This window comes from Diabrotica undecimpunctata, chromosome 4, assembly GCF_040954645.1.
Source record: "Diabrotica undecimpunctata isolate CICGRU chromosome 4, icDiaUnde3, whole genome shotgun sequence".
Lineage (NCBI taxonomy): Eukaryota > Metazoa > Arthropoda > Insecta > Coleoptera > Chrysomelidae > Diabrotica > Diabrotica undecimpunctata.
In genome coordinates this window covers 125212078-125224692 of record NC_092806.1, presented here as the reverse complement: position 1 = coordinate 125224692, position 12615 = coordinate 125212078, and the positions used below count along the sequence as shown (strand labels likewise).

At 34.9% G+C, this 12615-nt stretch overlaps 1 long non-coding RNA gene across 1 annotated transcript in view; it reads right to left on the bottom strand.

Annotated features, from left to right (window-relative positions):
• Positions 1-12615, bottom strand: part of LOC140439964 (uncharacterized) — a 60593-nt gene that overhangs the window by 25201 nt on the left and 22777 nt on the right. The window contains exon 2 of the long non-coding RNA XR_011950770.1: positions 8628-8897. This is a non-coding gene — a long non-coding RNA (uncharacterized lncRNA). The remainder of the gene's footprint in view (positions 1-8627; positions 8898-12615) is intronic.

The following is a 12615-nucleotide window of genomic DNA, read 5'->3' as shown; positions in this document are numbered from 1 at the left end:
GTTTTTAATAAATTTCATTTTATTTTAGGCTAAGGAAAATCCACTTTTAACATTACAACAAAAGAAAAATAGACTAAGATGGTCAAAAGAGCATAAAGCTTGCACTCAGTCGCAATTGGATTAACTACAATGGAGTGATGAGTCCAGATTTGAAGTGTGTGTTGGAAACAGTAGGAGTCGCGCCATTCGCAGTAAAAATGAAGATTTCCATCTCGACTGTCTGAAGAGAAAAGTCAAATTTCCTGCATCTGTCATGATCTGGGGCAGCGTGCCGTCTAAAGGTGTGGAAAAGTTACATTTTATCAATGGGATTGTAAACACGGACAAATATTTTAATATTTTAGAAGAATCTCTTTTACCTATTATGGAACACCGTTTAACATCAGTGGAAGATTTTGTCTTCCAACAGGACGGCGGAGGTTGTCATAACTCAAAAAAGAGTTTAAAATGGATTGAAGACCATGGCATACCACTTCTGGAATGGGTTTCTAACAGTCCCGACTTGTCCCCAATAGAGACTTTGTGGCGCGAAATGAAAAAAGCTTTGAGAAAACATCCTGCCAGGTCCGTCAACGAATTGAGGAAAACATTGCAAGGAATATGGGACTCGCTTACATTAGAATTTTTTCAGAGCTTGGTAAAAACTATGCCTCGAAAAATTGTGGATGTCATTAAAAATAAAGGGGATGTAACTCAGTGGTAAACTTTCACATTTTTTTTTGTTAAATTACATATTCTATGCGGTTTTTTTAATGTATAATTTTCTGTTTAATTAATAGTTTTCATTACGCTATAAAATATTTTCTATAATTAGGAAATTCAAAAATGTAATGTAATAAAATTTAATTTTCTTATCAATCTCACATTGGGCCAACTGATATGGGAAGGGGTTCGTATTATATCTGCCATTATATGTGTGTTGCTTTTATATGCAAAAGATATAGGTACTCTTAGCAAAAAATCTTAGCACATTTCTTGCTCCGTTGCAGTTCATACTAGTCCAAAAATGATGAAAGAATGAATAAAGAGAAAGTATATGCACTACTATAAATACAAGAAAGGAAGGGGCAAACCTCAGACGAAATGGAGTGGCGTTTGATGTCAAGAGAACTCGAATACGAATATCATGCTGTCAAGACATCAGAATCTTCAGACTTGGTTTGCGTACCTCGTAGACAAAATTATATAAATTCTTTATAGTACATTATATGATTCTGACAAGCTTTCCGAGTCTGGATTAGATTAAATAGACACTCATGAATCATTCTTATTTTAGAGTATTGTTATAGTAGTTGGTATTATATAATATCTTCGGTATTTATAATATAACCGAAGATTATTCTAGGATCGTCCTAATCATATACTTGGCGATAAATGAATGACCTTTTAATATGAGAGTTTCTGATTCTAATGCTTATCGATTATTATATATTTGTTGCAAATAAGAGAATGTAACGCAATCAGCATAAACAAAAACAAATGAACCTCTCGTTAAAAAATATCTAATATATCAAATAAACAACTCGAAAGGCGAATAACAACTAAAACACATAATTCAAATATATTGACAAATAGATAACAAATGACCTCAACTAGGAGTGAAAAGTGCATTCATAATAATATCAGACTTGCTTTTCGTTGGTTGAAAAATAATGTAAAATCATGACACTCTGCATTATTTTTTTGCATTAAAGAAATTGCTATCCAAATAAATACCTATGATATGACTTTATCCTATGAATGACTAATATGTTATAATAGCATAGAAAATATATGAAATTGTGCGAGGTGTAAATATTTAGAAAAATACCGATGATGCTTACTCTACTCTACGTATTTTAAAAGGAGGAAAAATGTGGTTGACAGAACACTTTACAAGCTCTTTGCAGTTTTAACGTAGCGAATAACCAATTATTGATTATCTTTTATTTATAGGTCGGAAAACGGTTACTTGAATTTTAGATCTGAAGCACATCTGAAGCTACTATAAAAACCATTTTTTTTTCAACTTTATTTTTAAAATACGTCACAGTACCTATTTGTCACTTGTTTTGAAGTTAGGATTTAAGATAAACCAAGTGATATATGATCACAGTACACTAGTCCAAAATAGCGAAGAGCTGCAAAGTGCGCAGGTGATAGAAAAAGAAGTACAGAGGGAGATGCACGTCTTAAGCAAATTGGGAACATTGCCAAGTCTTGGTCGACAGTTTGTTACAACTATTTTAGTTACAATGAGAATACAATTTCTGATTGATCATTATTGTTTGTTAAGGACTTTTAACTTTCAGTTAACAAAGTACGTTGAAGAAAAGCCTCAAAGACAATTCGAAAATAAAAAAAAACTTACTGCTTTTCTGTAAAAGCTTAAAAATTAAACAGAGTAGCCAGGTTTTAGTATCAGAGAGGGTTCAAGAAAATAAAACGACTGAAAGTAAATATAATAACCCTTATCTTCATAAGAAAAATATTAAATTATGTAAAAAATAAATAAAACCGAAAAAACCTCTTGGAAGGATTTGGAGAGTCCTTTTTTTGAGCAGTGGGACAGAATAGGATAAATAAAAAAATAAGGTTGTGTTATACATAGACATGCATTCTACACAAAATGCATTGATTAAAGCAGCAATTTTCATTTCACAATCAAGTAACGAAAAAAGACACGTCATAGGCATATTCCTAGACGTACAGAAAACATTCCACCAATCGAAAAACTTTACCTTGCTGGAATGCCCACAACTTTTGTTAAAATAATAAATTCCTATCTCTCTAATTGGACTATCCAGTTTAAAGTTGACAATACACTATCCTCACCATTCATTCCACAAGCTGAAGTGCCTCAGGGCTCAATTCTAGCCCCAACATTATACACAGTCTACAACAGTGACATCCCCCGTCCTCAAGCTAGATCGGAATCCCTACTGGTATATATGACACCATTATGACCACAGAAAGAAAAATACTTAGATTCTGCGCGAGGAAGCGCAGGTACTACCCGTCAGCACTCATCCACCAAGTAGCAACATAACATCAGTTAAGGACAGAATCCTAACCCTCAGCAAGAGATATGGCCTTCGCACTATAGCTGGCTCAAACTAACGAGTCAAGCGAACACTTAAAACTTCTTGCCACCACCGAGGGCAAATAGTCACCAGGGTTCCCAAAAGAAAAGTTCCATTCCCTCCAGCAAAACTTCTTCATGACACTGGAAACGAACTTCCTGATGAGTATTTTGACAGAATCAATCCCCCTAAAATATCGCAGCTAACAACTGCAAGCCAAAAACGCTGATTAAGATCCGTTCCTAGTATGGGTGGTAACACCTTGAAGTACCTCCCCTTGGTTTGTCTGGCTTACCAACAATTCCTCTTGCGCGCTTCTCAACACAAGCGACACCTTCTGAACCACAACTTTCTAGCACTCCACCACCAAAATCACCGTACGCATATCACCCTGACGTTTACCACACCCCTTGGCTACACAAAAAAATGGAGCACCCTCCCTTGAAGAGTCACAAGCCTAAGCAAGGTAAGAACATGGTCTATCTTATACAAAGGTACGCATTACAGAATTAATGTTCTGTTTTTCTTTTTAAATATATCCACTACTTCATTAGCATCAATTTCTATTCCATAGTGGATGTTGATGATAGTAAATCCGTTCAGTCTGTTGTCACTCGTTGTGTTGCGCAAGTAGTTTCTAAGTTTTCTTAGGCTTCAAAAAGTCTTTTCTAGGGTAGTAGTGTAGTGGCCAATATTTGCAACAATGTGTAAATATTTGGATATAGTTTTTAGTCGCACCTGTTTGAGCATTCCAAAGCTGATTTTGGAGTAGGGGAGGTGAGAGTCGTAGCTTCTTTACACACTTCCAAGTTCTGCTTTGAAGAATTACAAGACACATAACAAAATTCAAAGATCGAAGTGTGTTAAGCATTTGGACGGCTTGTTGCGATGTTTCTTTATTTTGGCTAGGTTGGAGTTCTTTGAGAGCATGCACAATCGCTGAATAAATTTCCTTGAATCTTATAACAGCATCATGCTTATGAACCCACTGTGTTTCGCACGTCGTAAGCAAGTTTTTTAATAATAATTGTTAATTAGTCGGTAACAGATTCCGAATTTTTTCTTTCAGAATGGCAGTGCGTTCAGTCGAATGTCTAAAATAGGAACCAACAGACTGCACGATCCCAACGAAATTTCGCACATCTGTTGTGAACATGAGTCAGCAATAGCAAGGTTGAGATAGTGTTCACTGCAATGTATATAAAGAGCGGGAGGACAATCTTGAAGAATATACGATTGGGCACCGTGCAAATATCCACTTATAGCTTCAGCCCCATTGTAATATTGACCAACCACATGGGAACATTCAAGTCCATGTTTTTTCAGGACTGTAATAATGAGATCTGTAACACCAGATCCTGTCACGTCAATAGTTGGAATATACTCTAAGAACATCTCCGTAAGTTTAAATTGTTTAACATTTTTTAAATTAGTATATCGCAAGCATAGCGAGGCTTGCTCCTTACGCGGAATGTCAGTCGTCTAGTCAGCGAGAATTGTAAAAAATTTAGCTTGTCAATGATTCCATTTTAGATTTGAGAGTTCATATAAAGGGCATTATTCTGGAAAGTGACTAAATGCTCGGCACTCTCAACTCTGTATAATCACTGTCAACTGTCACTGTAATATTCTAGTGGTAGTGGTGTCTAAACTGTAAAAAAATCAACATTTTTTTATTTGTTTTAAATGAGTGTCAATAATAATTGCACTTACCTTTGCCAATGAGAGAGGTGTCACAAAAGTATTTCTCTTAAGCCTAGTTATCACGATGACAGAAGTCTGTCATCGTGTGAGAACAAACTTTACTATAGAGGTAGCACCGTCGTAGTCGTCGTACTGTCCTGTCACAATATCAAAATAATTTAATTTTGCGACAGAGCTATCATGAATGTGCTGCCACAGTCAATTGAAATACCATGGTGTGTACGGAACTGTCACACTACTTTGACAGTTTACTATCATTTTTGTATTATTACTGTCATCAGAAGGGTAGCGGGTAGGAACTCCTCTGGATAGTCCTATCAGGGAAAATGAATCAATCCCTGCCCTCCACAGATTTCAGGGGTTTCCTGACCCGGGAAACTAGTACCTGCTTAGGGTCCCTTATCCAGGGTCACGGATGAAGTCCACAACGGCAGACACGGCGGAGAAGAATACCTTCGGTACGGCGTGGTTGGCGGAAGTGGCAATCCCCTGATTTTAGGGATTGTATAGAATCACTCGCCAACCCGCTCGGCAAGCGTGGCATTTTAAATATGCTAAAACCTCCCAAGTTGAAGATGTCGAGTATCAATACGAAATTACCCCAGGTGAGTAGAGTTAAACACTCAGAATCTCACACTGAACAATCAGTCAGCCTCATGGATTCTGGGGGAGGCAAATATTCGACTGAATCAAATAAGAAAAACTACCCATCATTGCTTCGTATAGCCACTTACAATATAAGAACTATGAGGACCCAAGAACACCTTGACGAACTAGAACAAGAGCTCTCAAATATCAAATGAGATATAATTGGACTGTGTGAAACTCGCTTACCAGGAGAAGTATGTACCATCTTAAAATCTGGTCACCACCTATACCAGAAAAACTCCGTAGAAAATCATCACATAGGCGGTGTAGCGTTCCTGATAAACAAACGAGCTCCCTATAAAGTAACGAAGTTCTGTGCAGTATCAAACAGAGTCATATATCTTGTCATCGCTTTGAACAGCAGATACAGCTTACAGATAATACATGGATATGCACCGACAGGAAACTCAACAGACGAGGAAGCTGAATCATTTTACGAGGATCTGACAACAGCAAGGAACCAAGAAAAATCACACTTCGTAATAATCACAGGAGATTTTAATGCAAAAATTGGAACAAAAGAAGAGGGCGACACACAATATATCGGTCGCTTTGGGCTGGACAACATAAACGAAAGGGGTGAGATGTTGTACAACTACTTAAACAACGAAAATTTATTTTGTCTCAACGGTTTCTTTAAAAAATCTAAACAACGTAAATGGACATGGATCAGCCCAGACAAGAAAACCAAGAACGAAATAGACTATATACTCTCCAATAACAAAAACATATGCACCGACGTGACAGTACTAAACAAATTCTATACCGGAAGTGACCATAGATTGGTTAGAGCGAATATTAAAATACAGACGAGAGTAGAACGAAACAAACTTATTAAACGAGAACGATACCCAACCACCGATGTCCTATTTCAAAAACAAACGGAATACCAAAAAGAGCTAAGCACAAGACTAAAATCAGTAGAGACACTGAGACAAATGGATATAAACGGACTAGCCAATAAAATAAAAGTAACGGTAACAACATCGGTTAAGAAAATATGCTCAAACACGAAAACAGCCAAAACATCTAAACTTCAACCTAATACAATTAAATTACTAAAAGAAAGACGAAACAGAACAGATCGAACTTCGGACAGCTTCAAAAGTTTAAACAAAAACGTGAAGAAAGAAATTAGGAACGATCATAGAAACTATACTAACAATCTAATAAAAAATATAATACAAGATAACTGCAATATGAAAGTACTCAAAGCAAAAAACTCAAACGGCACAAGAAAAATCATAGAAATAAAAAATGAGAAAAACGTCACCGTCCGAGACAGAAAGGAAATAAGCGAGGCTCAGAAGAAATACCGGACATAACCGACTATGAAATAAGAATGGCCCTAAATCAACTAAAAACGAATAAATGTCCGGGAGAGGATAAAATTACAGTCGAAATGTTGAAAATCGGTGGAAGAAAAATAGAACAGGTATTAAATATTTTATTTAATAAAGTAATTGATGAAGGAAAGATTCCTCAAGAATGGTACAACTCCGAAATAATTTTACTATTCAAGAAAGGAGACAAAGCAAACATCGAGAATTACCGACCAATATCCTTGCTGTCACATCTGTATAAATTACTAACTAAAATCATAACCAAGCGCCTAACACATAAGCTCGATTTCTAGCAACCTATCGAGCTGGCTGGATTCAGAAAACATTTTAGTACCATAGACCACTTGCACACCGTAAGAACACTGATAGAAAAATGCACCGAGTATAATGTTCCAATTCATATGGCGTTCGTCGATTTCCATAAAGCATTCGATTCCATCGAATTATGGGCAGTGCTTGAATCTCTAGAAAATGCACGTATAGATTCAAGATACACTAACATAATTAAAAACATATATGAAAATGCCACCATGCAGATAAAGCTGGACGAAAGCACAAAAACTAATCCCATAAGACTACAACGGGGAGTAAGACAAGGAGACACCATCTCTCCCAAACTATTTACCCTTGCTCTAGAAGACATTTTTAAGAAACTAGAATGGAACAATAAGGGTATCAACGTCGACGGATCATACTTAAACCACTTGCGATTCGCAGATGACATAGTTTTAATAGCCGATAATATCCAAGAACTAAATGATATGTTACAACAATTAAATGCAGTTTCAGGAGCGGTAGGCTTAAAAATGAACTACAACAAAACAAAAATACTGAGCCGAGACCAGACAAATATAACAATACAAAATCATACCATAGAAAATGTTGAACATTATGTATATCTAGGTCATGTTATCAAACTAGGAAAACCAAATCAAGATGCTGAAATTAAAAGAAGAACACAACTGGCATGGGGCGCTTTCGGCAAATTAGCATATATCTTGAAAAACACCTCCATTCCTGTAAACTTATCTGCTAAAAAATTAGAAACAACGCAAAGAGCAATGGAACGAATCATGCTTGGAATATCACTAAGAGACAAGATTAGAAACACCAAGATAAGACGTAGAAAGAAGATTAGGGATATTGTGGAAGAAATTGCAAAAATGAAATGGCGCTGGGCAGGTCACGTAGCCCGATATAATGACAACAGGTGGACACGGAGAATTCTAGAATGGAGACCAAGGATGACAACAAGAAGCACGGGAAGACCTCAAAAAAGATGGGTAGATGACATAAGAACAGTGGCAGGCAAACAGTGGATTAGATTGGCGCAAGATAGAGAAAGATGGAAGCAATTGGGAGAGACCTACATTCAGGAGTGGATGGAAAATGGTTGACAAAGAGACTGTCATCAGGTGTATATACGCAAATAGTAAATTAATTGTTGATGCATAGTTTTTGTTGATATTTGATTGAAGTATTTTGAATAAAATGACTGAGACTGAGACAGTTTTTAATACATATGAGTTCTTGGTGGAGTATCTAAAGGAATTGCTCTGGGTCAAAGTTGACCCTGATTTTAAAAAACCGAAATAAGCGGGATGCGGCGGAAAAGGCCTCTTTGGATGTATCAGGGCTAGAATCAATAAAAGTTCTTAAAACTAAAAATAAGAACTATAGTATAAACACAGTCAAACCTGGCAAGTGTCATCTATTTATTTTAATGTAGGTACATTAATTAGTAGTAAAAAACCACTGCTGTAGGACATAAAAAAAAACTTATAGTCCCACCCTCAAGGCAAAAAAAGTACGTAATTAGTAGGTAGGTAAAATGAAATCAATCTTTATTTTTAATCATTTACTTACTAACCATAATTCACCCAATAATTATTTAATATATCATTTTATCCTGCCAAGTAACAACTCCTTTATCAATAAAATAAGAAGCTAACTTGACCTTTTTTTCTCTAGCTTCCACAAGAGAGTTTCTATGTTGTGTTGTTGCGATGTTGATAAAGTAAAATGGTTTTCTGGTTAGATGGGTACTGAATACGTGTTTCCCATCAATACAGTTTGCAAATTACCATGTATCATTGAATCCTGGTTCAATTTATTTTCAGTCCTCTTCACATTTGGGTACCTGCAAAATAAATAAAAACATTAGCTCAAAAGATTTAGTTTAATTTGTTTATTGCAGGAAACCGCTGAACATGAAACTGTGGAAAACGAGTTTTCTGAGACACCAAATAACAGCGCACAGTTCAACTACTATGCCCCACCGTCAGTTGATAATGAACTCCAAACTCCCATTATTGTCGCCAGCCAAAAGAAAAGATTTGAGAGTCAAAAACTGAATTTGAAAAATCATTGGATAACGCTGTAGAAGTGCTCAAACAAGTAGCAAAATCTCACCAATTTAATAATGAATTTAATTATTTTGGGCTGCATGTTGCTTCTAAGCTACAGGCTCCTTCACTATAAGAAGCTCTTAACGCTAATAAAAAAAAACATTAATTAAAGCTCTAAAAAGCGACGCCAACAACTTTAAACAGAGCTGTGTGCAGCCTTGATGGCAGCGAATATACCATTAAATAAGCCCATTATCAGCGGATTTTTACAAAAATATTGTCAACCAAACGTACCAGAAAAAAGTACATTACGAAAAAATTATGTAAAAGTCGTATATATAGAGGTAATCAATTCCATTAGAAAAATTGTAGCAGAACACTAATTTTTCGTCATGGTAGGTGAAACAGCAGATTCCTCTGGAAGACAAAATATGAGCTGACGCCTACTGCTAGCTAGTGTAGAAAACAAAGGAAGACTACTCTATTTTATTCTTCCTAAACAATAATTCTGGAGTTATGGTGGTCCTCGGGATGGAACAGGGGTGCTGAGAATCTCCCGGTGCAATACTTCTGATTGCAGAAAAGTCAAAAGACAAATAGAAACGTGCACTGTAAAAAGTATGTTAAGCTGGAAAGATACAACTTAAGGGTTGCTTCTAAGGGTTTTCCATCTATTCCATCTAATAACTATTTCATCATCAGTGCAGTGCTATCTGGATTTACATGTTTGAAGCCTCTAAATATATGGGTAAAAACCCTTCAAATGTAGTTGGATCAACTTTGAATTACATATTTGGTATTAAAAAACTAGCATGTTTAAGTTATAAACGGAATTGGTCACATGGTAACGTAGGACTCCCTGGGGTTGCCAGTCCTTAGACGAGGATAAAGAATTTTTTGTGATATATGGTATGCAGCCAACTACAGGAATTCCGCTTTCTTGTGGATAACAAAATTAATTGTTGACGACCTTCATTGGTGGTATCTCCCCATAGTAACATCTGAAATTTGTTTTTGTTTAAATAATATTTAAACAATTTTAGTTTGACGGATACTACAATTCGTTGGGAAATGTTTCCCTAAATTATACTCTAAATTTTGTTTAATTAATAATTCATAATTACTTTATTTTGAATATTAAAGCATTTATTTTTGATTTATTGTTACAAATTACTACTACATAATATACCCTTTTCCTGTGTGGAACATTGTGTTCTTCCTTTTTTTTGAGAAAATTTTCTCAGTTGTATTTGAAATTTTTCTCATGAGCGGTAGGAGTATGTAACGTTAAAAACGTACACGTTTGTTATTTTTCTTTAAATCATTATTTTATTTCAATTTCTTTTGTTTTTATTCATTTATGAACTTTCTCTTATATTTTACTGACGCTCAACTCTTAGATCAGCTTTCTATTTACTAAATATTGAAATGTGGAATTGGAATCACAGTGGAAGTGATTAATTTTATTGATCTCATGAGAATCGTAAAAAAATGGAAAAAATCGCGAAAGTTTATTTATTTAACAGTTTTATAGAAACTGGCTTCATTTGCAAAATTGCATACGAAAGCTGCTCTCTTCACCTTTAAAAAGCATTTTGATTTTTGTCGATAGGGCGCTCTGATCAACAGGTATCGAATTGTTACCGTAGAGTTGATCCAAATTTTATTTAAAAAATTGATTTCGCGCCTAACTGGCATTTAAAATCACCGATCGCGTCAAGCGTTGTTTCTGAGAGAACGATTTATTCTACTCAAAATAGCTAATTAACATTTTTTTTTTTAAATATTTCAGCTACATTTCTTGGTAAATCGATGATGACTGGACTATACATAAACATATATTTAATAATAGGGTTTTGACAATCGTTCTATGTTTTGACAGCTTTTTAATAAATAAATAATAGGCCATGTATTTAAAGAAAAATAGTACAGGTAAAAATTATCCATATTGGTTTGTAAAATTATCCATATTTTGCTTATTTATGAATACAGGTTCATAAATAAGCAAAAAAATATTGGTGTCATATATTTTTAGAATCAGCTTTTGATATCCGTTAATCCGTTCTGTGATGTAGCTGTGACTGTATCGTGATGGGGGTTCATCGAAATACCGAAACTTTGATACCGTTAGATATTGGAACAAGTTTCAAAATTGACCTATCCGAGCGATTTGGTTTTATCTTTAAAATAACGAACTGACGCATGGGAGGAACATTTTATTTTCTCACTGCATATATATATATATATATATATATATATATATATATATATATATATATATATATATATATATATATATATATATATATTCTCTGGTACTTAACGATCACCTAATCTAATAACAACTAAGAAACAATATGGATTCTTAGAAAGTCCCTTTTTCATGATTCGATTATACAGCAAAGCATTAAGTCAATTACCGTTTTATCGACTTTTTATAAAAAGGTTTATTGGATTATCTAAAGGTATTTGTTTGGACTTGCATATTTATTGAGCAGATAATTGAATTCAATTTGAAGGAATCTCGATTTCTTATTTTAAAAAGGCATTAGTAAGGTAGACATTTATGATTACTTACATTTCCTGCAAAATGTTTTACCTGATTCATTAGATGATGTGCCTTTAAATATTCAGCAAAACTTATGGTTTCTACATGACGACTGTCTGGCCCACTTTAGCAGAAATGTACGAGACTTTCTTGATAATAACTACGAAGACCATTGGATTGAAAAAGGCCTTCCAGTTGCTTGGCCCGCAAGGACGCCGAATTTTACGAATTCTGTGCTGCATTTATTGACAACAAAATATAATTTACAAAATTAATTAAGGTAACAATTAATTTAACTTTCATGACGAAAAAACGAAATATTTTCCAAACGATTTTTCTAAAAAATAGTGTATCTTACCGACTTAAAGTAAGAGTACCTTTTAGTACTAGAATACCTAAAAATTTAATAATCGAGTGTATCGAATGCTTAAAATTTAGGACACCCCGTATTTGAATTAATGCGAATCAATGATAACCGGAGTAACGTTAAAAAACTAAACAACGCCTTACATCAAGGTTCAGTGTTAATTAACCTTTATACAGCTGACATACCTGAAACAAAATAAAAAAATTCATTTATCCTGACGACCTGGCTATTGGCTTCCAAGATAAAAGAAAATAAGCATTAGAACGAGCTGTAAACGAAGATCTAACTGTGTGTACTTTTCGCTGGTTCAATGGTTTAAAAGAAAAACAATGGTTGGACTGTATTTTACTTGAAAATTGTAATAAATGCACAACTAGGTACATGCATTCACGCTGAGATCTTTTTACACACTCTCTTTCAATGGCACCTAGGCAAGCTGGCAGCATTGACACGGTTGCCATTTTACAGCACAATACAGTCTGAAGAACACTAACCACACTAAGTACCTACTTTAAGAGCTGGCCCTTACGCCCTAACACAAGCAAAACTTAAACCTATCTAAAGGTGAAAGAAATAATAAGTTAGACTTACTCAC